Source organism: Hyperolius riggenbachi, chromosome 5 (genome assembly GCF_040937935.1).
Source record: "Hyperolius riggenbachi isolate aHypRig1 chromosome 5, aHypRig1.pri, whole genome shotgun sequence".
NCBI lineage: Eukaryota > Metazoa > Chordata > Amphibia > Anura > Hyperoliidae > Hyperolius > Hyperolius riggenbachi.
In genome coordinates this window covers 373,199,438-373,226,739 of record NC_090650.1, presented here as the reverse complement: position 1 = coordinate 373,226,739, position 27,302 = coordinate 373,199,438, and the positions used below count along the sequence as shown (strand labels likewise).

The following is a 27,302-nucleotide window of genomic DNA, read 5'->3' as shown; positions in this document are numbered from 1 at the left end:
TTACCACGGCGGAACATGGACAGGAAGTTATGCGTAGCGACGTCACGTGCCCGGAACACGGAACTACTGCCCGGCAGTATAAAATTTCCCATGCTGGGATGTGTTGTGCGCACGGAGCCTCAGAGGAAGCTCGTACTGAGCGAAACGGTCGTCAGGCAAGCCGCTGCCGTCCCCACATTGCCCCACATCCAGGACTTGAAGGGTATGTCAGAATTTTTACATTGATGGAATGCTCTGTTTGTACATATATACGAAGATTGAACTGACGAATTAAAAAACCTTGGTGCAGTGCAAGATTGGTTTTCTCTCTCTCTTATCATCATATTGCATCTACTTTCTACGATCTGAGCATGCAAAAGGTGATACCCTGTACTCCAATACCATCAGGTGGAACCCTCCCCAGTAGTGGATATCCACTGTGCCCACCCGTTTTAAATCTATGTACCAGTATCACGGTAATTCTACCCGACTTTAACATCGATTTTCTCGAAAACTGTAAAGTCTTTTTGCAAACTTTTTTTGCATCTTCTTCACAAGATTCAGTTTAATAATCCCTGAAAAATTGGTGTTTCTAGGACTTAAGGGGGCTTTGTTATTAACCGCTAAATTCGGCGGATTTTTACTGTAATGTAAAATGCAGAAAATCTGCATCTGTCTATTTTCTGCATTTTACATTACAGTAAATAGCAAAGCCCCCATTAGTCCGAGAAACACCACATTTTCAGAGTTTATTAAACTGAATCTTCTGAACAAGATGCAAAAAAAAAGTTTTCAAAAAGACCTTATAGTTTTTGAGAAAATCGATGTTAAAGTCGGGCGGAATTTCCGCGATTTCCGGCGGAAATTCCGCATTGGAATGCGGAAATTGGTAGCGGAAAGCGGAATCAGTAATTGGCAATGGCGGAATGCGGATTTACCGCGGAATTGGAAATTGGCATTTCCGACCATCCCTAGCAGAGAGTGTGCAGTTGTGATGCATTGAGGTGGCACCACAGTGCTGGTACAGGTAAACATTACAGAACTTCTTGCACTAATCTGCATGGCAGTAGGGGCAGGGCCGATTTGTACTTTCCAGCACCCCCCCCCTTCCCTGCCACTGACTGCCCTCCCCCTCCCTCCACCCAATATCATTTGTCCAACATCCCATCACTGATTTGCAGGAGGAAAAGTCTGTTTTATGGCTGGTACACACAGAGCAATTTCCCATCAGATCGAAGGGGTCAAATCGATAATTTCCGGTCAAATCTTATTTGATTCTTTTTCTGATAAATTTTCCGATTCAGTTGTTTAAAAAAATTGATTCGACCCGTTGATCTGATGGGAAATTGCATGGTCTGTACCAGGCATTAGTGATTCATGTACATGTGTGTATGTTTCCTCTCAGCTGACAAATCATTGTATTTCCTGTCAGAGCAGCGAGTTCTTCAGTAGTGAAGTAGCATAGCTGAGAGCAATCAGAGAAGTGCTCATCTCCCTTTATATATACTGGGGGACACGGTTCAATTTTTTTTACTGATGGCTAACATGGTTCAATACTCTACCTTTAAAATGAGCCAGCAAGGGGTTAAATTTTAGGATAGAGGATTTTGCCACAAATTCCTCTAGGGTAAAAAAATCTTATCTCTTTCTGTTAAAGATTTAAGAGTCAAGGGGTGAGAGAAGAAGGAATGGAGGGCGGCTGGCCACCAATACTGTCTGACAACTGGAGTTCTAAAGTGGTCTCAATACACACCAGGAAGTAAGGAAGATGCACGGAGCTCTAGAATTCAGGCTGTGCATAGCAAAGCAGGGTGACTTTGGGCCAGAAGAAATTAATTACTTTGACATTTGGCTTCTTATCTCTCCCAAGTCCTTCCATCCTTCTGCTTTTTCAGCACCAAAGACCATGGTCTTTGTGGCCTTTCTAGAAATCCGACCCTGGGGAGGGGGTGGCGGGGGATGGTTTGTGTGTGTGTGGAGTATTTCTATTTCTATTTTTTCTTTATTGGCTGGTTGCACTTGTGGTGTGAGGAGAATTGATGGGCCTGTGGATCCCAGCTGGCAGTGTGTCCCCATATATTCTAGTTACGCCCCTAAATGTATGGCTACCTTTTGTCAGGCTTATTGAATAATAATCCGAACATTTGTATAGCGTTTTTCTCCTGTTGGACTCAAAGCACTCAAGAGCTGCAGCCACTAAGGGCGCACTCAAGAGGCCACCCTGCAGTGTTAGGGAGTCTTGCCTTGAACTCCTTACTGAATTGGTACTGACCCTAGCCAGGATTCAAACCCTGGTCTCCCATGTCAAAGGCATTGCCCTTAATCAGTACACTAACCAGCCACTATTATTAAAGTTCCTGGAAGATGAGTACAGTTCCAACTGTATGAATCAAACTTTATGTTCTTTCTGGCATAATATGTTTGTGTTATCTTACTACATAAAGTAAACAAGGAAACTTTGTGCAACAAACTTTCTTCGGTAGAGGGTTTTACGATTACTTTTTAAAATGATTGTGTATGGTTTCCTAAATTAAATTAAGTACTATGAGAGAAAATCTAAGCAAAAATTTGAAAACAGTAATTTATTGAATAGACCAAAATGATGCACATTATAAATATAACAAAGCACGTCTGTAAGAAGCGTGCGTCTTCCGCCACCTCCGTACAGCGCTAGACGATACAGAAAATGAATGCAGCGTAGTATATCAGTAGCTTGCAGTGTTTCTTGACAAAGGCTCCTCTGCTTAGAATGATTAATGATGATCCAAGCAAATCCATTTATATGCAAATGCCAAATATCGTCGTCATCCATATTTTAGGACTAACTGGACTATGGAAGAATAAAGTGTACAGCAAGAAGTAGCGTAATTATGGAAGAATAATTTATTACCTATTTGTACTGCTTCCTGATTACAGTCTCTGAGTGAGTTATAAGCAATCTGTATTCTTCGCTTTGCAGAAACAATTGACCTTTTAATACATTTGCTGCAAGGAAATGTTTGGTTTGCTGAAATCTCATTGTGCATCTACTGAACGAGCAGGACAAGCTGAACTTGTCAGTAATATCCTTGAAATTACTAATGATTCCTATTTGTCCTAACTTTAGAAGAGGTGGTTGGAAAGGAGGTCATTTAGGGTTAGTGGCATAGAATCAGTGTATAAAGATGCCTTCCTTCATGTTATGGCCAATCTTATGGACAGCTGCTTAAAGGGAAACTGAAGAGAGAGGTATATGGAGGCTGCCATGTTTATTTCCTTTTAAGCAATACCAGTTGCCCGGCAGCCCTGCTGATCCTCTGCCTCTAATATTATTAGCCATAGCCATAGCCCCTGAACAAGCATGCAGCAGATCAGGTGTTTCAGACTTTAAAGCCAGATCTGACAAGACTAGCTGCATGCTTGTTTCTGGTGTTATTCAGATACTACTGCAGAGAAATAGACCAGCAGGGCTGCCAGGCAACTGCTATTGATTAAAAGGAAATAAATATAGCAGCCTCTGTATAGCTCTTACTTCAGTTCCCCTTTAAAGCCACCCTGAAGCGACCTAAAAAAAGACTTAGATACTCACCTAAGAAGGCTTGAGATCCCATAGAGCTTTTCTGGCCCTCTTTGTCTCCTTGTTTCACCCCGTCCCCTGTTCAAAATTAGTGACGACCGTAATCGGCGAATTATGATTGCACAAAATCACAAAATGTAGTGTACATTTTTGCAGTTTTGCCCATATGTAATCACGATGTAACGCTGGGTAATACAGTATGATAAATCATAGTCAGATCATCAGCTATGGTCATACACGTAATATCAGATAATCTGTGGTACAAAAGGACTGAGGCAAGGCTAGGTCAATAACGGGCTGAGTTCATACACTGGTAGTCAGATGGCTGAAGTACACTGGGCTGAGACAGAGAATAAGTCGTTAAAAAGACTGAAGTCATATATATAAGATCAGATGGCTGAGGTACAGACAAGGAGGAGACAGAGTCAGAGTGAGGGGCTAGCCGGGTCATACACAGAAAAACAATCAGGAGAATATACAATATACAATATACAAGTCTGATCTAACTAGAGTACATATATATCAGTGTCTGTTATGTATGTATATATATATATAGCTCTGAAGACTAGCTAAACTAGGCTCAGCAGTAAGGTCGCTGCATTCCGCGATTCCGGACGGAGTTTGGTGATTCTGGTTCCGAAGCGATGGAACGGGATTGCTATAGCCCTAATTCGAAATTTTAGCGAAACAAAACAAAATTCCGCGGAATTTTACATTTTTTTTCCCTTCTTACTAATTCTTGCCTATTTTTTACTCAATATACTCCCTTACTCCCTCCTCCCGGAGGGAGGGAGGGTCTCGTCTTCCAGGGAATTGTAGGATTTCAAAAGCCAGCTTACATAACTTGGCCAGGAATTGAACCCAGGTCTTGGCTGGGAATTGAACCCAGGTCTAGTGCTCGGTAGGTAGCTCTCTTCACCACAATACCACCAGCAACACTACATGCTGAAGCCAGCCTAGCATGTACCATTATGATATATCCAAGAGAAAAATGAGCTTGCTTAGTGAATTGTAGGATTTAAAAAGCCAACTTACATACATTGGCCAGGCCCAGGAATTGAACCCAGGCCTACCACTCTGTAGGCTGCTATCCTAACCATTATACCACCAATACAACACACTACAATGCTACATGCTGAAGCCAGCCTAGCATGTGTCATTGTGATATACCCAAGAGAAAAATGAGCTCTCTCTTTCTCTCTCTCTCTCTCTAGGACTTGATGCCATTGAACTGAATTTTCAGCTTAAAACCATCAACGGATACTGGCAGAATTTCACAGGCAATTTCGGAATTCCGCCAGATTGAAAAAGCAATTCCGTTCCGACCAAACGGAATGGAATGACAAATTTCCGCCTAACATTGCGGAAAATACAATTCCGCGGAAAGCGGTGACCTTCCCTACTAGAGAGAGAGAGAGATAGATGAATCTACATGGCTATCTGGGGTTCTCTTCGGACAACTGTTGAACACAAAAGGCAAGGCCATGCCTGGGTGGGTTTGAAACACCAACCTTGCAGTTAACAGCCAAACGCACTAACCAATTGTGCCAACGAGACTGTGTACCACATAGACTGTGCATGCAGTTGCTGTTGAATGATTTTATGGGGATGTATGTGTGTCTTTTGGAGGGAGGAAGTAAGTCTGCTACAAGAAGTTTCAGCATATAGTGTTGGTGGTATGGATAGCAGCCTACCGAGCACTAGACCTGGGTTCAATTCCCGGCCAATGTATGTAAGCTGGCTTTTGACATCCTACAATTCCCTAAGCAAGCTCATTTTTCTCTTGGATATATCACAATGGTACATGCTAGGCTGGCTTCAGCATGCAGCATTGTAGTGTGTTGTGTTGGTGGTATAATGGTTAGGATAGCAGCCTACAGAGCGGTAGGCCTGGGTTCAATTCCTGCTAGGCTGGCTTCAGCATATAGTGTTGGTGGTGGTATAGTGGTGAAAAGAGCTACCTACCGAGCACTAGACCTGGGTTCAATTCCCAGCCAAGACCTGGGTTCAATTCCCGGCCAAGGTATGTAAGCTGGCTTTTGAAATCCTACAATTCCCTGGAAGACAAGACCCTCCTGGGAGGAAGGAGAAAAAGGACTAAGGGAACAGTCACTAGAGTCTATGGGCTACTATATAGCATAAACAAGGTTCTATTTGTGATTATTTTAAATTTTCCAGCGGAATCCAGAATTCCATGGAATTTCGTAAAAATCCGGCGGAATTTTAATAGCGACGGAATTTAGCTCTGACGGAATCCGTGAATTCTGGCAGAACAGAGTTTGCTCCTTCCGATCATCCCTAACAGTGAGCAACTGAATGCCCAGAGCTTATATAGCAGGAATAGATCACAGACCAAGCCCCCAGGAAAATCGGACCAATCAGCAACATTCCTGCAGCAAGGGTCAGCTGCCCGCAGGAATCAGCTGACACACCTCAGACACGCCTCCTTAACCTATAAAGGCAGCTCTGAGCTGCGCGTGTCCTCCTAGGGAGACTGCTAGAAACAATACGCTGACTCACATCTCCAGGGAAGCCAGGGATGCCTCTGAACAAAGAGGAAGAGGAAGCTTTCTCCAGCTGCTCAACACTGTCAGAGCAGCCTGCAGAGACAACACCAGATAAGTTTGTTACATAAGATTTGTAAATTCAATCGATTTTGTGTACAGTAATCCATTCGTAATTTTACAAAATTTTGTGCCGACTAACAGTTAATAGCAAAGCCCTATTACATGCTACTGTTGCCAAAATTGCTACATACGTTAAAAAGAATAGTGGGTGCAAGTCAAAGTTTTTGAGAAAATTGATTTTAAAGATGCAAAGGAAAAATTGGTCTTAAATCTTTTTGAAAATTTTTTTTACCTGTACCCACTATTCTCCTTAACATTTGTAGCAATTTTGAATGTATTGGGGCTGTGCTATTAACCCCTAGCAAGTCAGCACAAAATTACACAAATTATGTAAAAATGGCAAATTATGGTTCCTGATTACAATTACAGATGAAACTAATAACAATTTTTTCCAAAATTTCGCATTACGATTTTGCATCGTAATTGTGAATTTCGAAGCAAAATTATGACTATGCGAAATTTGTGCTAATCTCTATTCAAAATTTTTGCCTTCAGGACTCCTTGGAAGGCTTCAAAAGCACTGTGCTTACGAAGATGGGAGCATCTGTACTGTGCATGCATGAGCCCGCAATCGGGCATGTGCAGTAAGGATCCATCCACTCATCTTCTGAAATACTCAGGGACACAATGTATCTGACCAGCTGGTCAAATCTTTTCAGTGGGGAATTGGGGTGGAGTGAGGGGATGGAGAGAGGACGGGGAAGCCGCTATGAGATCCAGAACCTTTCCTCTTCGTAGGTGAGTATAAGTCTTTTTTTCCTAGGTCAGTCACCTCTGGTCCACTTTAAGTGCCTTTTTTTCATAAAAACAAAAATGTAAATTTCTCTAGCCAGTGCTGTTATGAAGTTACACCACCATGGAAGATGCGGTTATATGCTTTCAAAATAGTGTAATACAGCTCAACCACCCTAAGAAACTTTCCATTTGGAAAATCAGACATGTGACCCAGAATCCATTAACAAAAGCTTGCATAGAGAGTGGGTGTTCCCCAGTTATCTCTGCTGAACATACCCCACCCACCTTCTACCCAGGGCCAGCCCGCTCATGAGGCGGGGTGAAACTTTTGCCTCAGGCGGCACTTCTAGGGGGGCGGCAACCGCCCGTCCGTGGGTGTGGGGGGGAGCGGCCTGCCAAGCTGGAGGGGTAGAGGGCAGAAAGGGGGTATTGGGCCTGGCGGTGGGGAATTGGGGTCAGACCCCCCTCTCCCTCGCCTGGGTCCCCCGATCTGCGCTCCACCTCCAGCTTTAAATGGTTACATAGCAGCCGATAGTAAGAGGGACGGGCGGGGATCACTCACCTCTTCCGGTTCCAGCGTGTGCTCCACTGACGTCACTTCCTGCAACGCCGCCCACTGTATTGTAAGTGGACGGCGTTGCAGGAAGTGACGTCAGTGGAGTGCACGCTGGAACCGGAAAAGGTGAGTGATCCCCGCCCGTCCCTCTTACTATCGGCTGCTATGTAACCATTTAAAGCTGTAGGTGGAGCGCAGATCGCGGGACCCAGGCAAGGGAGGGGGGGTCCGACCCCCCTCCCCGCCGCTAGGCCCTTGTCATCATGCTGTAGTTGCACTGGTGGCAGGCCCGGATTTCCATCACAGGAGCCTATAGGCACAGATGTCTTGGCACCCTAGACTTTGCCCTCCATTAGCCTACAAACCTGCCAAACCGCACCACAAGTGTGCTGGCTTGCCCAGTTGTCACTTCATCCTTACTTCTCTTGCCCATCATAGATAGCTACAGGGGCCCCTTAGCATTAGGTAGCCAGAGGTACCCTCAGTATAAAGTTACACAGGAAAGGAGGGAGGTAGCAGTGTGTTGGACTGGGAGGTAGGAGAGCTGAGGCTATACACCTGCTGGCCAAGCAGCAGTAATCAGGTGCTGCTGCTCACAGTGAAGACAGCTACAGATTTCTATTGGGAGTGATAACACAGGGTATCTGCTGCTTGGCCAGCAGGTGGATTTTCTAAATTTTTCCACCTCCCAGTCCCACACTGGGAGGTAGGCACTTGAGGAGCAGAGTGAGCTGCCTTTCTATCATGAGGCACCTGTAGGCCCTGAGTAGTGGTCACAAAGAGTTAATCTCTCACCAGCATGTGGAGGTGGGAGGGGTCAAGAGATCTGTACCTACAGGTAAGGACTATTACTCCCTCCCTAACTACCTAATGGGTGTGGTCATAGGAAGGGAGAGGTGTCTGAACAGATTTCTTTACAGTAAAACTGCAACTAAAGGAGCTAGCCATCCAAGTAATTTCAGTTATATGTGCTGCAAAAAGTATAGATGGCTAATTCACAAAGCATTGCACATTGCTTGTTAATTCAAAGGTACAATTATCGGTATATGCATTCAAATTGGGAATTTGAGCTAAGGAAACTGAAATGGGAGACTGAACTAGGGCTGTAATAGAGTGTTCCCAGTTATTGCTTTTGTGGTCTCACTACTCGCTGCTGCCCTTCGAACACAGGTTCTTAGTATAGAGGGTAGAACTGCAGTTCTGCTGGGGGCCAATAGCTCTGTGAGTATACCGGGGGAATATGCTTGTTCTGGGTCACCTATCCTATAAATAATGAAGCTATGATAATCAGGACACTAGACACTAAAAGGCCAGCAAGACAAATTCTCGCCTGGCAGGCAAACTTTAATAAGGCAACAAGAGACAACAAGATAATCCTATCCTGAAGTCATTGTACAGCGTAGCAGTGGTAGTACACTGAGCTAAGTTCCATTTTTATAAAACATATGGAAGTTAGATCAAAGACAATGTTCACAGAAATTCTAACTTGGAGAACACACTCCTTAGCATGTGTATCTGTGCTGTGCAATTTCCTTCCTTAAAAGGACCCTGAACATGTTATAAAATCAGAATTTTCACTTATTTGGGGACTTCTTCCAGTCACCAGGGCTGCTTACCGCTGCATACGATATGGGTCATCACACCAGCCGGCTATGCGTCATGTTGCTGGTCAGTGCCAGAGTCTCGCGCATGCGCAGTTATCTAAGATTGAACCACGCATGCGCAGGACTCTCACACTGGCCGGTGTGATGATGCGTATCATCTGCAGTGGGAAGCAGCCCTGACAACTTCAGGCCCGAAGTGGCCACCATCGAGAACAGGAAGGAGCAAGGAGGACCTCGTGGGCTACGGTTGGCTGGAGGAAGGCCCAGGTAAGTGAAAATTCTGATTTTGTAACCTGTTCATGGTCCCTTTAACAAGATAGCTGCTGGAACCGAGTAAGAGGCAATATACATATTTACATCCAGCTGCAAAATCAGCGCCATTTCCAAATGGGAATTGTTCCGGTAAAGGAACAGAAAGCAATTGTGTGGCTTACGGGATGACCCACAGAATAAAGGCTGCAGCCCTTAAGTTCATTGAGATACTATATTTCAGTGAGGAACCACAGCATATCACTAACTACATAAGGATTGATGCCTGAAACAGCGTCATGCTGTAACACCTGTTTTTTGGGCCCAGTTTACCCTGCCAATTTTATCTTCAGCTTCTGTGCCTTTTGTCACATTATAGATTGAACAGTATTCCTGCTAGGATCTATTGAAAATCGATGTGCACTGTGGGGTAGGAATCAGGGGTGTAACTAAAGGGGAGCAGGGGGGGGGCAGAGCTGTAAGAGGGGCCCAATTAATACTTTTCTCAACTACACTTCCTCTGATAAATGGGTCCGTCCTTCAGATCAGGTGTTTTTGTGGCTAAACTTGTTATAGGTATGAAGATATTGATGGCCATACTTGTTTTATGACCCTTGCAAGATGGGCCCCCAGGCTGTGAGGGTCACAAGTTTTTGGCAAAGGAAAGGGTGAGAACATTGGGGAGCCCCATCAATGTTGTGCCCCTGGTAGGAATCAATTCCTTCCTGAATGGTTTCCTTTCAGAGAGGAGTTAACCATTTTGCCACATTGGGTGGCGATCTATAAGTGCATGGGTAGCTTTAGAGTAAATTTTTTGCAAACTTTCATCTGTGGGAATCACATACGATTCCCTGCCCGCATTTTGTCGCACTTTGTGCAATCTGCAGAGCATTTTAACTACCATTTGTTTTTAATAGTAGCCAATGATTTCTATTGAAAATCGTATGCGTTTTGCGTTAGTGCAGGTGGTATCTTTTTTTAAATGCTATGCGGAATCTCATATGCCTCTGGAAAATGCAGCAGCACCGCATACTGTCATCATATGCGATTCCACGTGCGTTTTTGTCTGTGACAAAACTGCATATTTTCTCAAGTGTTACCCCTGCCTTAGTTGTAACCTGTGATATTTTCCAGTTTTAGGCCTTTTCCTGCCTCTGTAGGAATAAGTAGGGTGCTACATCAGAAACAAGTGACATCATATCACCTTCGCTTTATTGCACCTTTACAACCTGTGTAAACAGGGCAGAATTACGTTACTAGCATTGATGTGCATTGGGATAGTATTCCAATAATTTATTTGGTCTCACAAATCATACCACTTATGATTTAAAGGGAAACTGAAGGTGGCAGTGCTTCTAGTTACCTGGCACTAGCTGTCCTGTTGACCTCTTTGGCTGCTTTATTATGTAAATCACACACCTGAAACAAGCATGTGGCCAGGGCCAATATTTCTGGTATGGTCACAAAGGCCTGGGCCTTGGGCGGCTGCCACTGTGGGTGGCATTGAAGAGAGAGGAGACTTGTGGGACGTGACGCATGCAGCACTCCGACACACTGGAACGCAAGGAAGAGGTGAGCCCCACCCGCTGCCGCCAAATTAACTTTTAAGCTGCACTAATAGTTGGAGGGGGAGCAGGGATGGGAGAACCCAGGTGAGGGAGGTGGGTCCAATCCCCCTCCCCATTGCTGTGCCCGCTGCTCCTCCTTCCTGGCTGCTGCCCCTTCCAGGCTACCTGTACGGGGGACACTTGTACTGCCTATACAGGGGGTAATTATACTACCTATATGGGAGGAAAGTGTACTACCTATACTTGAGGTAACTATATTACCTGTACTAGGGCAACTGTAATACCTATCTATACTCTACCAACTATACTAGCTACCTATACTAAGGCAACTATACTAGCAACCTTACAGGGGCAACTATACTGGCTACCTACACAGGGGGGGGGGGGGAATATACCTGGCTACCCTATACAGGGGCACCTATACGTGGCTACCTACTGATATTGACAATTTTCGGCTGTGCAGTCATTCCAAATGGATAGGGGGAAGGGGGGGGGGTGCCAGGCAATTTGCATTGTTTAAAAAAAGATACATATGTCAGCCTATATATTCCTCTCACTTCAGGTGTGTTTTAAACAGCAGTATGTTAAATACAGACATTTTGTTGAAGGACTTATGGGCCTTAGCTAGAATTAACAGACAGGCTCTCACGATGCCTGACTTTCTCCAGATCATCAGGTGGGTTGTTTGTTCAGTGTGTCTCATGTGAATGTTTGCAGATATCCAGGTGGTTTCAGAGAAAGCTCCAGATAAGAGCGTTTACTGCTTAAGAGAAAGACCTTGATATTCAGTTCTTCTAGGTTGATGCCGCTTCTCATGGGAAATGGAAAACAATTTTGTCCCCTCATTATTCTAATTATGTTGTTATTTCAATAAGAATTTGTGATGAGCCGCGTTCTGCATTCATCAGTTCTACATGCTTTGTGAACACCATATACAGGATGGGCTCAGCTCATTAAAATTTCCACTCACCTGTCAGACTCATCCCTAATTATATTAATAACTTTTGTTCTAGATTCACAGATCAAATAGCGTGTACAACTTACATCTCATAGCCTGTCCTGTACCCTAGAATGTTGACTCTATTGAATTCATTGGGTGACCATGACAATACATACAAGAAAAAACAAAACATCCGTATGCACAAAACTTTTTGCCCATCTATTTTTTTAGTGTACCTAGTTTGCAGCAAGGAGTAGAACAGTATATCTTCGTTGACCTCGTGTATAAGTCGACTCAAATATTTGCCCCTCTTAAGTTGGAATATTTTATTGACTCAAGTATAAGTCTACCCAGCAAAGTTAATGGCTGCACTTGGAGACCTGTAGGAGTTAATGACTGCACTGCATACAGTATTGCAGCCCTTAACCGCGACTGTTCCTAAAGTGCAGCCAATAACTCCTCCAGGCCCCCTAGTGCAGCAATTATTCACTCCTCTTCCTGCAGCCCAGTATTTTCCCCCTGCCCCTTTCCTGGCTAATTGTTGAGGCCAGGATTTTCAGATCTATGCTTTCTTGGCATTTCCTTTATCAAGAAAGTGTCACTTACGACTAGGTAAATTTCTGCTAATGGGAATGTCATTAACAGTACACACTTTACTCAGTGTGCTCAGTGCTGCTCGTGACTGATGTAAAAGTCGACCCTATACTTTTATTTAGTGAGTCAGACCTCTTTCTAGACTTATAGTTGATTATACAGTATACAGTAATAAGTTATAATTTCAATTATGAAACACAAACAAATTAATACATAAGTCCAAGAAAATATTTATTTACAAACATTTAAAAAGTATATTACACATTTCAACAAAAAAAAACAAAAAACATCCTTCTTACATAACATAGTTCTAGGTACGCACAAAGTAACATTTTTACTGTAAACAGAATTTAATAAAATATCATGATAATTGACAGAAAATTAATCATTATCATATAAATTGTTAATGGATATCAATGATTGATGAAGGATTGAAAGTGGAGTCCCTTATGTTGGCAGGATGGGGGAAGGGAATGGATACCAGTTGTTCCATGACATTTAGCGAGGGATGTGTAGGCCAAAGGATCACTAATGTGGGTAGAAGGAAAAACTTTGTTGAGTTGATCCCCATTTTATTTTCTGTGATAAATAGAGGATGTGAAACATTTTAGATCATATTCAATGGTAGCTCAGGTTAATAATCAGGTTGAAGATAACCACCCACCACCACTATAACATCTGCTAAAGTTGAGACCTAAATCTTTTAAAGGAAACCTGAACTGAAAATGGACTTTAACTTACCTGGGGCTTCTACTAGCCCCCTGCTGCCACCATGTGCCCACACTGTCACTAAGTGTTCCTCCAGTTCTCTGCAGCGACCCTCTTCTGGCCGGCCGACTGGTGAGTTGATGGGCCACTGTGCATGCGCAGAGTGGCCACGGTTATCCAGGATAATGCTCCCATTGCCAGGAGTGTTCTGCTCATGCTCAGTAGAGATTTTTTTGTACTGCACATGCACAGAGCGCTCCCATGCATGGGAACACAATCAGGGGGTGCACAAACTGGGGTAGCGTATCAAAAGGAAACTAGGGAACTAAGGTTAACCGGAGGATTGGTCAGTGATGGTGTGGGCACAGGGCAGAAACTAGGGAACTAAGGTTGACCAGAGGATTGGTCAGTGATGGTGTGGGCACAGGGCAGCTAGAAGCCCCAGATAAGTGAAACTCTCTTTTTCAGTTTAGGTGGAGGCAGAGCTTTCGTCTGCAGCTCTGCCTAAATGCACGTCAATCAGCCGCGGATCTCCGCCTCTCCCTGAGAGGGCCGGGGAGAGGTGGCGATCAGTACTGATAGACGCGTGTAGAGCTGAAAGCTCTGCCTCTCACGGAAGCGCTCCCCGCAATGTGCCCCAGGGGATTTGGGGGGTAAAGACCTCTTGTTCTGCCGTGGGATAGCTGCGTTTTAACAGGGGCAAACATGCCTCACATAAATAAAAGCCGTTTTTAAACTGGCTTTAGTGTCTCTTTAAACCACTGACAAGCAAGAACATACTGTACTAAGAATCAGTTTGGCAGTACTTTATCTTTTTGGTACTTTTTCAATTACAAAGTGCTGAAAAATTATTTTAAAGAGAAAATGAAAAATTATCTCCTAGGAGAAAACTTAGGAGAAAAAAAAAGTTATTTGTATATGGGCCAGAGAGTATGGGCTGCAGCACCTCCCACAAACATGGAAAAGTTGGGGACTTTGGGGATAATTTGGCCATAATTAATTTATTAGTTGTAGGGCTGAAACCAAGAAGGTGGCCAACTGGATAGCACTTTGTAGTTACAAATTCTGGGATTGATAATATGAAATTTTTTATAGGTTTACTATAAATAATAATTTATAACCTACATTTTATTGATAATGTACTTCCCCCATAAATTGGCCCTGGGCTGTGCCTTCAACATTACATTATAAGCTCTTTTAAGACACAGTGGGTGATATTATTCTTTATTATTTTTTGTGTAAAGTGCTGCAGAAAAGTGTCAGTGCTATACAAGTAATTAAAATAGAAAATAATAAAGGTTAGCTCTGGATAACAGACCTGCATGACTTAATTTTCAGACCCAAAGCCTGCTTTCCACACCTGATCTGCAACCCTACCTGAGCCGGCTTTGCCCTTCTCCTCCTAAAATACACACCGTGGCCCATATGCAATTCACATTTTCACCTGAGTTTTCTCCTAGGTGATATTTTCACAATTTGTAAATAAACTGCTTTTTAAACCACCAGCAAGCAAACAAATACTGAAAATAATTTGGATAGTACTTTTTCACCTACTTTTTGGTATTTTTTTCATTACAAAGTGCTAAAAAGTTATTTTAAATTGAAGATTAAAAATGATCTCCTAGGAGAAAAGTGAATTGCATATGGGCCTGTAAGTCTAACTGGAATGCTGAAAAGTAAATTGAACATATTTGCATAAACAAATATGTTCTCTTTTTTTTATTTTATTGAATCAATGTAAGGAACAGAATGTAATAGTCCTCAGTGCATAACAGAACAAAACTGTCCCTGCCCACTTATTTTTGGGGCCATGCAGATCACTATTAAACTAATTAAACTATACAGATGGAGGAGAGTTAGCTAGACTAGTGCTACTTAGGCTAGTCACACACCAGGACGTTGCGTTTAGGGGACGTTATAGGGCACATAACATGCCCCTAACGCAACGCCTGGTGCTCTCTGGTGTTGACGTCGGAGTGAGCCGCGTTGTGCAGCTCACTCTGGCGTCCGTGATGCCGTGATGCGTACTCTTGGACGCATGCGGCATCACGTGGTCCCGCCCGGCCAATCGCCGCACAGAGCGGCCGCTCCAGGAAGTAAACACTGCACGTCACTGAGTGCAGTGAATATTAATTAGCCATGTGCCCGGCCGCTCTCCCCTCCTCCCCAACATGACTGAGCATGTGCAAACAGTCTAACGCGGCTTAGCCGTGGAGAACGCACAGCATGCAGCACTTTGCTGCGTTACAATGTAACGCAACGTGGGCAGTGTGAACAACCCACTTGTGTTACATTGCTGTGTGTTGGGGGAGCGTTACAGGCTGCACCAACGTGCGCCTGTAACGTCCCTGTGTGCAAGAAGCCTTAGTCAAGAAATGAATCTTCTGATAATAGCAGCCATCACAAAAAGGGCAGTTTCTGGCCATTTTGTTGCCCTAAACCCCTAGGCAGTCTATATGCTGTTGTGCCCAATCCCATCTGGACTGGTTTTGGGCTGAAATCTAAGTACAGTATAATTTGTGAAATACCAGAACAAAAAAGTAATCAAATGACTTGTCAACTGACTGCACTTAACTAAAATAGACTGATTTACAGTAGCCATAATCTTCTATTAATTGTGGCCTCTTCACCTCCGACAGCACTAACCCTAACTAACTATAACTAACTCACTGTATTCCTCACACTTGAATCCTAACAGTTCACAATAACCTAACCTTAACCTTTTAAAATATCCCTAAAATTAATTGTCCAACCTAAATATTGCATCCCTAACAATATCTAATAGTTCTAAACTTAGCTAATAGCTAAAATAAATTAAACCTGAAAACATAGCACCAATTAAATTCTAACTTGTCCTTTAGCACACTAATCATAACTTGTCCTTTCCATATTGGTTAGTGTTTGGCATCATTGGAAGGGTAAGTTATTGGTTAGGGTTAATGCCTACTGCTAGCCTTAGGCATTGTTGGAGGGATAAGGGTATTTTTTTGTTTAGGGCTAGGTCAGTGCAGTCAGCTTTGGTGGCATACACATAGAAATTGCCCTTTTTACTTCTGTAAGCAATAGCATTTTACTGGGTAATACTAGCCAAACCTGAACCAATGCACAACCCAACTGCAAATAATGCAGTTTACCCATTTCAGACCCAAATTTTAGGTGTCCCACGTGTACCTAACTCAATGCAGGTCTCTCACCTGGATGCAACAATTAGTATTTCTTTGACTATGGCCTCAATTCACTAAGCTTTATCAAACACTTTACTGACGTTTGATAATTTACCTCATGGGTAAAATCTAATTTTGAATTCACTAAGGTGTTATATATTTATCGAATGTTTTATTGATAAAACATTCATCAAATCTGTAAGACCTTAGTGAATTCAAAATTAGATTTTACCGATGAGGTAAATTATCAAACTTTCGGTAAATTGTTCGATAAAGCTTAGTGAATTGAGGTCTAAGTGTTTTTTGAACTACAACTAAATAAAATTAAAAATTGATATATACCAGTCAAACAAACAATTTAAAAATATTTTGTCTGTACCTCTCTTCTATGTTTACATGTCTTAAAATACTCTATTTTAATTATGTTTAATAAAAGCAATGTTAATCTTTTGATAGCATTTATTTTATTATAATCTAGTTCTTTCAGAAACAAAACTAGTTACAACTTTCAATATTTACTGAAATGTTTGTTTGGGCTCATAATAAAATACCTGGCGATGATGACAAGGGCCACATAAACCCATAACTAGCAATTAGCAAACACATTTGTATTTAAATTGTCTAAATAAGGGAGTAAAAATGAAACCTTTACAGACAGTTAATAGTTTTACTAGTAAATGCTGACATATTAAGCTATTTACATTTTCAATAAACCATTTTGAAATTAAAGCACAACAGTGCAAATCTACTTATATACACATATATATCAGTGCAGACCATGAATAAAACTCACAGGCAGAAAAAAATAGTGGTGCCATTGGTATAGAAACAAAATGTGCTATTTGTAAAAAGTGGCTCTTACAAATATACATGTGTGTACAAATTTTCCATTATGATACAACTTAAATTAAAACGGAATTCCAGGACCATGAACAAAGTGAAAGCCATGGCTTTAATTAAGAAAAAAAAAGGTCTCCTAATCTTGTATTTAAGTGAAATTTGTGGTTACATTAATGCTATTGCCCTCTTCCTCCTTGCCTCCTTTTTGCTGCTGTCCCAGGGATAATGATGCAGCATTCACTAAAGCGGGCCTAAATTCCAAACTGTACTTTAGCAAATAGGTCTTTAAATGATTAATGCTGCAGAAAAGGAAGTTTTTATATTTCTCCTGTGAAATGTAAATACGTATATATATGTGTATGTATATATACATATATACTGTTTATTCCTGGAATTCCACTTTAAACAACAAAATTAAGGAATATGAAAAAGGCAAATGCAAAAAAGAAAAAAAAAAAAGATGCTCACATTACAGTGTAAATAATAAAACATACAATAATACCATTCAAAAACATGTAAGTCAAAGTCAGTACTTTTCCAAGTTTCTGTGCAGTCAGATCAGTAAACATACAATTTATATGCTTCTCACAATCCTCTGGATCATAATTAATTCATTCATATAGTACCTGTTGAACAAACATAAAAAATCTTTAATAATAATAATAATAAAAAAAAAAAATGAATAAACTTCAATGCATACATACAAATACTGAGCTAAACTGTTCCAAAAATAAAGTATAGTACAATTTCTATTTTTTGTTCACCAAAACTCTTAAAAGTAGCTCCTGCGAGAATACAAGTAAAATGGACTTGCGGTTTTGCTTCTATAAGTATGTATTGCATGGAAAAACACCAGAGGCTCATTGTTGCAAACAGCTACAGTATAGAGCCATGTCTAGAGTCATAGCCATAACCCTGCTGAAAATGTTGGTAAGGACTAAAGCTCTGCTCTCTTAATATTGATTAATAATCATTATGTAATATATTGTCATTACAAAATAGGTTTTTTTCTGTGTATAAATATAAGGTACAGTTATATAGTTTAGAGAATTTTAAAATATATGGCTTTATTTCTTTATTAACTTCTGTGCTAAAAAAACTGTATTGTTTTATAAAGATGATATAACATTTTACAAATTATTATTATTAATATTATTATTTAGTTTGTTGCTTAAAGGGGAACTCCAGTGAAAATAATGTAATGAAAATTTACTGTACTTCATTTGTACAATCATTATGTATAAATGATTTAGTCAGTATTTTCCCATTGCAAGATCTTTCCTCTCCCTGATTTACATTCTGACATTTACCACATAGCTGCAAGGCTCCCACAGTGTGATGTCAGAACCAGGTCCTGACATCACACTGTGAAACGGGTGTCACCACAATATCAGCCATACAGAGCCTCTTGATGATTTGTTGGAGAAAAGGAAAATAATTCTCATGGGAAAGGGGGGTATTAGCTATAGCTACTGGTTGGGCTGAAGTTCAATTTTTGGTTACGGTTTCTCTTTAAAGAGTAACTGTCAGGCTGCAGAAGCTAATTTAAACCTCTATTCTCCTGTGTTAAACAGTTTAGAAGGAAGCCATAAAGGCATTATTGAAGATAAAAATCTCTTTTACCTTTGATGTGTTCTTATCAGAAAAGCTGTTAGACCTAAGAGGACGCAAGCCGCATACTATACTGCAAAGCATTCTGGGGCCCTCCCCTCGGCTGCTAATGAGACGTTTCAGCAGCTTGTAACTCAGTCCAGCGCGTAGCACTGATAAATCTCCGGGGCAGAGTACACTGCAGGAGTCAGCTATTGTTCCTAGCCACATGGCTCATTAATATTCACTGCACACTGTGTTGTTCAAGTAGGAGCTTATCTGTGATCAGGAAGCAGGCAGGACATGACGACACATTTGACAGAAAAACATGGAGCCTGCCATGAGCTGTCAGGAGCATCAATCTCTGCATATACTATATACAAATTCTGTGAAGTACCAACGTGGACAGTGAAATGCATATGTAATGTAAGTACAGCCAATCTTTAGCTACTGATATATGTGTTTATTTTCTCTGAGACCTTATACCTAACAGCTCCTCTTTAAGGCCTATACATGCTTAATTGATATAGTCTGATGGGGATTGGAACCTGATTCCTCGGGTGACATCACTGGACCGAGGCCATGCAGACACGCATCACTTGGCCAAATTGATCCGCCTGCCAATTCGGTCTCTAGTCAGGGTCTACTGTACACACACGCCAGATCATTGGCTGAGGTGGCCGTTATTGGCTGGTTTAGCCAACTTTAATCTAGCATGTGTATGAGGGCTTTAGATTCTTATTTTATTGTTCTCCATAAATGTATCCACAGCATATGGTTCTCTATATATGTATATGCAAAAACATTTCTAGATACAACGCCTGTCCTGTCAACCAACAAGTATTGAGCCATTAAAAAATAATCCCATTATCTATATCAGGGCTGCCCAATAGGTCGATCGCGATCTACCGGTAGATCGCGACCGCCTTCTTGGTAGATCGCGGCCTCTTGGCCGCGTCTCATTAAATTTTGCGGCCAGCAGCATGTTTAGCTGCCGGCCAATAAGAATGCAGGGCAGAAGACGCGGCGAGGAGAGAGGGAGGAGAGAGGCGGCGCGGCCGCTACGTCATGGCTGGGGGCGGCGCCGGGCAGCCTGCAACGTGCGTGCTTGTAACATGCCCGGCGCCACCCCCAGCCATGACGTAGCGGCTGCGCCGCCTCTCTCCTCCCTCTCTCCTCGCCGCGTCTTGCCGTCTTCTCCCTGACGACATTCTTATTGGCCAGCGGACTGCCTGCCGGAGGTCCCAGGAGTCCAGAGGACCCTGGCTAACCTACGCTGCAGGTACATAAACCTGACTAAGCTACACTGAGGGCTACTATACCTGGCTAAGCTACATTGAGTGCCCCTATACCTGGCTAAGCTACACTGAGGGCCCCTATACCTGACTAAGCTACACTGAGGGCCCCTATACCTGGCTAAGCTACACTGAGGGCTTCTATACTTGGCTAACCTACACTGAGGGCCCCTATACCTGACTAAGCTACACTGAGGGCCCCTATACCTGGCTAAGCTACACTGAGGGCTTCTATACTTGGCTAACCTACACTGAGGGCCCCTATACCTGGCTAAGCTACACTGAGTGCCCCTATACCTGGCTAAGCTACACTGAGGGCCCCTATACCTGGCTAAGCTACACTGAGGGCTCCTATACTTGGCTAAGCTACACTGAGGGCCCCTATACCTGGCTAAGCTACACTGAGGGCTCCTATACTTGGCTAAGCTACACTGAGGGCCCCTATACCTGGCTAAGCTACACTGAGGGCTTCTATACTTGGCTAACCTACACTGAGGGCCCCTATACCTGGCTAAGCTACACTGAGGGCCCCTATACCTGGCTAAGCTACACTGAGGGCTTCTATACTTGGCTAACCTACACTGAGGGCCCCTATACCTGGCTAAGCTACACTGAGGGCCCCTATACCTGGCTAACCTACACTAGGGGCCCATATACATGGCTAAGCTACACTGAGGGCTCCTATACCTGGCTAAGCTACACTGAGGGCTCCTATACTTGGCTAAGCTACACTGAGGGCTCCTATACCTGGCTAAGCTACACTGAGGGCTCCTATACCTGGCTAAGCTACACTGAGGGGCCCTATACCTGGCTAAGCTACACTGAGGGGCCCTATACCTGGCTAAGCTACACTGAGGGCCCCTATACCTGGCTAAGCTACACTGAGGGCTTCTATACTTGGCTAACCTACACTGAGGGCCCCTATACCTGGCTAACCTACACTGAGGGCCCCTATACCTGGCTTAGCTACACTGAGGGCCCCTATACCTGGCTAAGCTACACTGAGGGCTCCTATACATGGCTAAGCTACACTGAGGGCTCCTATACCTGGCTAAGCTACACTAAGGGCTCCTATACTTGGCTAAGCTACACTGAGGGCCCCTATACCTGGCTAACCTACACTAGGGGCCCATATACATGGCTAAGCTACACTGAGGGCTCCTATACCTGGCTAAGCTACACTGAGGGCCCCTATACCTGGATAAGCTACACTGGGGGCCCCTATACCTGGCTAACCTACACTGGGGGCCCAAATGCCAGGCTAACCTACACTGGGGGCCCAAATGCCAGGCTAACCTACACTGGGGGCCCAAATGCCAGGCTAACCTACACTGGGGGCCCATATGCCTGGCTAACCTACACTGGGGGCCCATATGCCTGGCTAACCTACACTGGGGGCCCATATGCCTGGCCAACCTTGACTGGGGGCCCATATACCTGGCTAACCTATACTGAGGGCCCATATACCTGGCTAACCTATACTGAGGGCACGTAACCTATGCTGCAGGCACATACACCTGGCTAACCTACGTTGGGGGGGGGGGGCATGCTTAGCATTTGGGACGTTGGTAGATCTCCTGGCCTCGGCAAATTTTAAAGTAGCTCGCGAGCCGAAAAAGTGTGGGCACCCCTGATCTATATTATTAAAGACCCCTTTTTTTCTTATTTTGTACAACACTACAGTTGGAGCTTTAGAAATTAATAATAATAATAATAATAGTAATAATCATCATCATCAACTTAGGTGAATATAAACATGTATCTACATCATATTTGTTACTTTCAAAGAAGAAAATGAGAATTGTTTTTTAGCTTCTAGTTTGTAATCCACTGGTGAACATCCTGCTGAGAACACTTGAAAATTGCTTCTAAACAGGAATAGTAAGCTTTATCACACATTTTATATTCTCAGGTGTGTTGACCAAAATGCATCAAAGACAAAATGTAACTGATAAAAGGCATGTGCAACTTAGATTGGTAGGGCAATTTAACAACTGAAACATAAATAAATAAAAATAACAAACTGTCCTTAAAGTATACCTTAAAGGGGCACTACAGTGAAAAACTGTAAAATGTAAAATATATACAAATAAGAAGTACATTTTTTCCAGAGTAAAATGAGCCATAAATGTATTTTCTCCTATGTTGCTGTCACTTACAGTAGGTAGTAGAAATCTGACAGAAGTGACAGGTTTTGGACTAGTCCATCTCTTTATAGGGGATTCTCAGGGATGTATTTATTTTCAAAAGCACTTAGTAAATGGCATTTGCTCTGTCCAACTGCCAAAAAAACTGTGTAGCAAGCAGGGAAGCTGGCCGGCATCATTGTTTAAATCCTTTTTAAGGAATATCTTTATAAAGAATAAAAGCCTTGCTGAAAATCCCCTATGAAGCGATGGACTAGTCCAAAACCTGTCACTTCTTTCAGATTTCTACTACCTACTGTAAGTGACAGCAACATAGGAGAAAAGTAATTTATGGCTTATTTTACTCTGGAAAAAATGTACTTCTTATTTGTATATGTTTGCACAACATTTTAAATGTTACAGTTTTTCGCTGTAGGACCCCTTTAAGTGAAAATAAACTGATGAAATAAACAACCCCCTTCTCCTAAAACTCCTAGATTTCCCACAGTTTTAGGTTCTGTTTAAAAAGTTTAAAAAGTAGATGTATTGTTTTATCTCAGCTCAATAACACAGTTATGTCTCAGAGAGCTAAAATATATGAACTAATAACCTTTTTTATCTACCCTCTGCTCTCAGAAGCATGGTACTCTGCCAGAAAAGTGGTGTGTGGCTATAATTTCTTATCAGTGATTGACACTATAGTCTGGCTAAGTCCTGGGTGGAGAGACAATGTCAGTTGAATGGCTGAATATTAATACTTTCAGGCAGAGAAAGAAGAAAAGGACTTTGATAACCTAAAATAAGTCTCAGCAGGAGGGGCTACATACCAATATACAGTAATATATAGCTATAATGAGGCATTTCTGATGGTATTTCTTAAATCAGGATATTTAACATAGAAGTGAATATCTTGAATAATTTACTGCATTCTACTATATGTTGTTACAGTTCCTCTAACGCCAGAACCTCGTCTGTGACTGTCCTGCTTGTGTGTCCTATGACAGCACTTTTTTTCGATGAAGAGAAAACAATCAATTTTTTTTTCAATAAACATCTGATTGGATGTGTTAGAAAAATCAGATAGAGTATAAAAACTGAGTTTTATTCAATTGTTTGTTTGAAATTTTCTTAAAAAAATTATCATAAATGTTTTGATTTTTCTGATTATTTGATCAAGTGAAAATCACATTTGCCTGGTCCAAAATACCTCAAAAATTGAATTGGCCACCTAGAGAATTACTGTATTTTCTTTAGATCTGTCAGTCAAGCAATCTGTTGCTACAAATAACTCTCTGATTTATTCCAGGTTATTTTTAAGGTGGCTATACAAATCGAAGCAATCATTTTTTTTTCAATCAAAACAATTGTATAAGAAGTAAAAAAGAAACAAAAACAAAACATTTTTTAAGACTACCAGATTTTTAGTTCTTCATGAAAATCTGATCTGATGTGTTGAAAAAAATCAGAAAGAAAAATATAAAAACTGAGTTTTATTCAGTTATTTGTTTGATATTTTTGGAAAAAATGTATCAGTGTATGATATATTAGTTTGATTTTTTTGATTGATCAATGAGATTTATTGTTCGGAAAAAAAAAACACATTTAATTACATATGGCCTCCTTTAGAACACTAAAGTCACAGGCTGAAAAAAGTTTTGCAGATAACTTTTGAAAGACACAATCATTTAAATAGATACAAAATACAAACTGTATTCCTATTTACAGTAATGTCCAATCTAACAACATGTCATGATTTCTCCTTTCAGTTGTTTAGAGTAAAACCATATTTTTTTCCAATAATGAAACATAATAAATGCTCTAAAAGATAAAAATTATGTAAAAAAAAAAAAAAAAAAAAAAGAGAAACTCTCCACTTGCGTTGGATACAGAATTACTGCCAGCTACATGAAAAAAAGGATTTTATCTGCCATTGTTATATCACATTGTATGTCTGGGAGCTCACTGCCATTATCTGCAGCAGAAGCTTTGGTGGCTACTCCTAGACAAGCATTATGTGCCTAATAAAAAGGTGCTTTTAATGCATTACTGATACAATAGCAATCATTAAAATAAATGAACACGCATATGCTACTCAAGTTACGACATACATTCATGTCCTTCGCCTTTCAAGATGTCAACATTTATATTCTGCTGTAAATGGCACTCAGGGCTTTTATCATTAGGAAGATGGAGTTTGTACGTCTCCATGTGCAGGATGTGAAGGCCTCATGCTAATATTATTCTCAGCCTGGCTTTTCCAGTCATTATTTTTTTCTTTTCTTTTCAGTCTCCTGAGTTTTAGGATAAATGATTAAATATAAAAAGTATGTACAAACCTTGTAACACTAAAGTAGGTCAGGAACATTAAAGAGCAGTATTGAGCAGAAAACACCAGAGATCGCCATTATATTGACTGGTGAGATGTCTCTTTTTTTACATTTATTATTTGCTATAACTGAACTCTTGCTATAACTTTATTTTTTCAGCTTAGCACAGTGCTGTCAAACTCCAGTCCTCATGTACCGATGTCCTTGCACATTTCTGGCACAGCTCAAATGAATTGATGGGAGTGAATAAGGAAAGGTGTGGTCCATCAAGTAGAACACATTCCTAGATTTCTCTGTATATCCTAAACACTGGCATGGATGTGTCCCTTAAGGACTGGAGTTGGACAGCCCTGGTTAGCATATAGAATCTGCTCTGTGGGTTGTCCATAGAAGTTTTGGATTTTTAGTAGTAGTCCTAAATAAACACAGATTCCCTAGGTTGAGAAAGACCTGCAAAGTACAGCATTTAATTTTCTTAAAATAGAAGCAGTGATGATCGTAATTTGCTAATTACGATTACGCCAAATTACACATACATTTTTGCAATTACGCCTATATATAATTACAATTTCGTAATTCAATTGACTTTGTATAATCATTTGTAATTACGCATGGATTTATGCGTAATTTAGTGCCAACTTTGGCGGTGAATAGCAAAGCCCCCATATATGCTATTGCTACCAAAATTGCTACATATGTTAAGGAGAATAGTGGGTACAAGTAAAAAAAAACTTTTCAAAAAGACCTTGTGGTTTTTGATAAAATCAATTTTAATACTGCAAAGAAAAATGCTTTTTAAACCCAGAAAAATGTTTAAAAACCTTTTTTTGTATATTTAAAATCGATTTTGCTTAAAAACTACAAGGTCTTTTTGAACAATTCGTTTTGTAACTTTACCCACTATTCTTCTTAACATATGTAGACAATTTGGCAATAGCATGTATGGGGGCTTTGCTATTCACCACCAAAGTCAGCACGGAATTACGCGTAAATTACACGTAAATTACACGTAAATTCATGCGTAATTACTTATTGTGATAAATAACTATGCAATTACGCTATTTCACATTACGATTATGATGCGTAATTGCGTACTATGATGCGTAATTATGCATGGGCATAATTTCTGCTCATCACTAAATAGAATTTTTTGTTTCCTTTTTTTCTGCCTCATCAAGCCAGGCGTACACAAAGTACAATTTTATTGTACAAAGTACAACACAAAGCTAAATTATTCAGGATACTCATTTTTAGTGTTGGCATTTGAATTTGGGAACACTTGTTTTGGAACAAGAACAGCCACATTCATCACCATTTCAGCACTGGACAGCAGGACTGGGTGCGTTCCACCAGGATCTGATACTTCCTCCTTCCAGCTTGGAATCAGCAAGTATCAGAGGTAAATGAAACACATCCCATCCTGCTGTCCAGTGCTGAAATCGTGATGAATCTGGCTTTTCTGGTTCCAAACCACGTGGTCCTGAAATTGAACACCCACAGTAAAAATTAAGACCTTGAAATATTTAGTATGTGCAACCATATGTCATTACGGGTCTTCTTTAAATACTTTCATTAAAATAGTAGCACTGTGTGTATGCCTGGATTGATTAGGCAGAAGAAAATGACTTGTATGGTTCTGTTCACAGTCCTGAAGTAATGCACTATAGTCCTACTTTTTACTGTTGTAGTCTTACTTACTGTAGTCTTACTTACTATTTGGTTTCTGAACCACCTGGTCCCGAATTTGAACACCAACACTATTCATTGTATTGTAATTATCTTAAATTCAGCATCAGAAACATTTTTTATATCTATATATTTCTGTATATTGGTAACCCCGCCCTCCCAATGATACTTAGCCTATGCTATGATGTTATGCAGCCTTCTCCCTAAGAGCACTCTAGGAGATCACGTGATGTTCCTGCTAATTGTGCAGTAAAAATCTAATTGTGATTCACCTTGCCAGCAGTCAAAATGTTGGCATCTCTGATAAAATTAATAAATGTAAATCAGGGCGAGGTAAGTTTTTACAATGGGCAGACACTGACTAACAACTTTATACATTACTATTGTAAAATATAAGCATTTTTATTCAAAGTGTTGTACAGTAAAGTTCCTCTTTTTTAATTAGGCAGTCATTACGCACCATGAAGGCTGCAAAGCCGAAAGCTTACTTATTCTTATTCTTTTTAGTTAGCCAATAAATGGTATCATCCTGATTTAAAACTTCTTGTTTTAACCGAACTTACAAATAGATATTTGAAGCTGCTTTTTGCCCTCATTTCAAAGTATGGGTTGGTTCGGATTCTGGACTCTGGAGATGTCAGGCTGGTGAAAGGAAAGCCCTGTTTTTTTGTCACACTGTCTGCTTTATTATGAATTGTAGGTGGCACCAGTACAGAATGCAACAAACAGAAAGCACAGCTTCACAGAGGAACGGATTCTTTTACACGTTTCACACCAACAGGTCCTTGGAAGAAAAAAAAACATTTCAAAAGAAAATTTCCTTTGACACTTTTTCTTGTTCTCCCTCTCTAAAAAGTTGGATGCAAAGGGACATTTCCTGTTCCTCAATAAAGTGTTTGGCAAGGAATTTATTTCTCCTAGCCTTTGCAAAAGGGTCCCTTTTCCCACATTAAATTAACTTTTCAATTTAATATTTAATTAATGTAGGTAAAACACGCCTGAACTAAATTTAAAGCGTCAATTCAGTCAAAATTTCACAGTCTATGCTATCCTCTAATAGAAAGTTATAATTTGCTTGTCCGCTGGCTTCCGATGTGCATCTCCACCATCTTGCTGAATTGTGCCAAGGAGCTTTCGATATTCAAGATAAAAAAAGTG

General features: G+C 41.2%; 1 protein-coding gene across 6 annotated transcripts in view; it reads right to left on the bottom strand.

The window, feature by feature from the left end:
* Nucleotides 1-16,542: 16,542 nt before the first annotated feature.
* The window catches only part of RALYL (RALY RNA binding protein like), an 835,206-nt gene continuing 824,446 nt past the window's right edge, over nucleotides 16,543-27,302 (bottom strand). For 5 of the 6 annotated variants that reach the window (XM_068237573.1, XM_068237569.1, XM_068237570.1 and 2 more), the window contains one exon: nucleotides 16,543-17,746. The gene's annotated coding sequence lies outside the window, so the exon portion shown is untranslated. The remainder of the gene's footprint in view (nucleotides 17,747-27,302) is intronic. The other variant, XM_068237574.1, reaches the window with a different exon arrangement.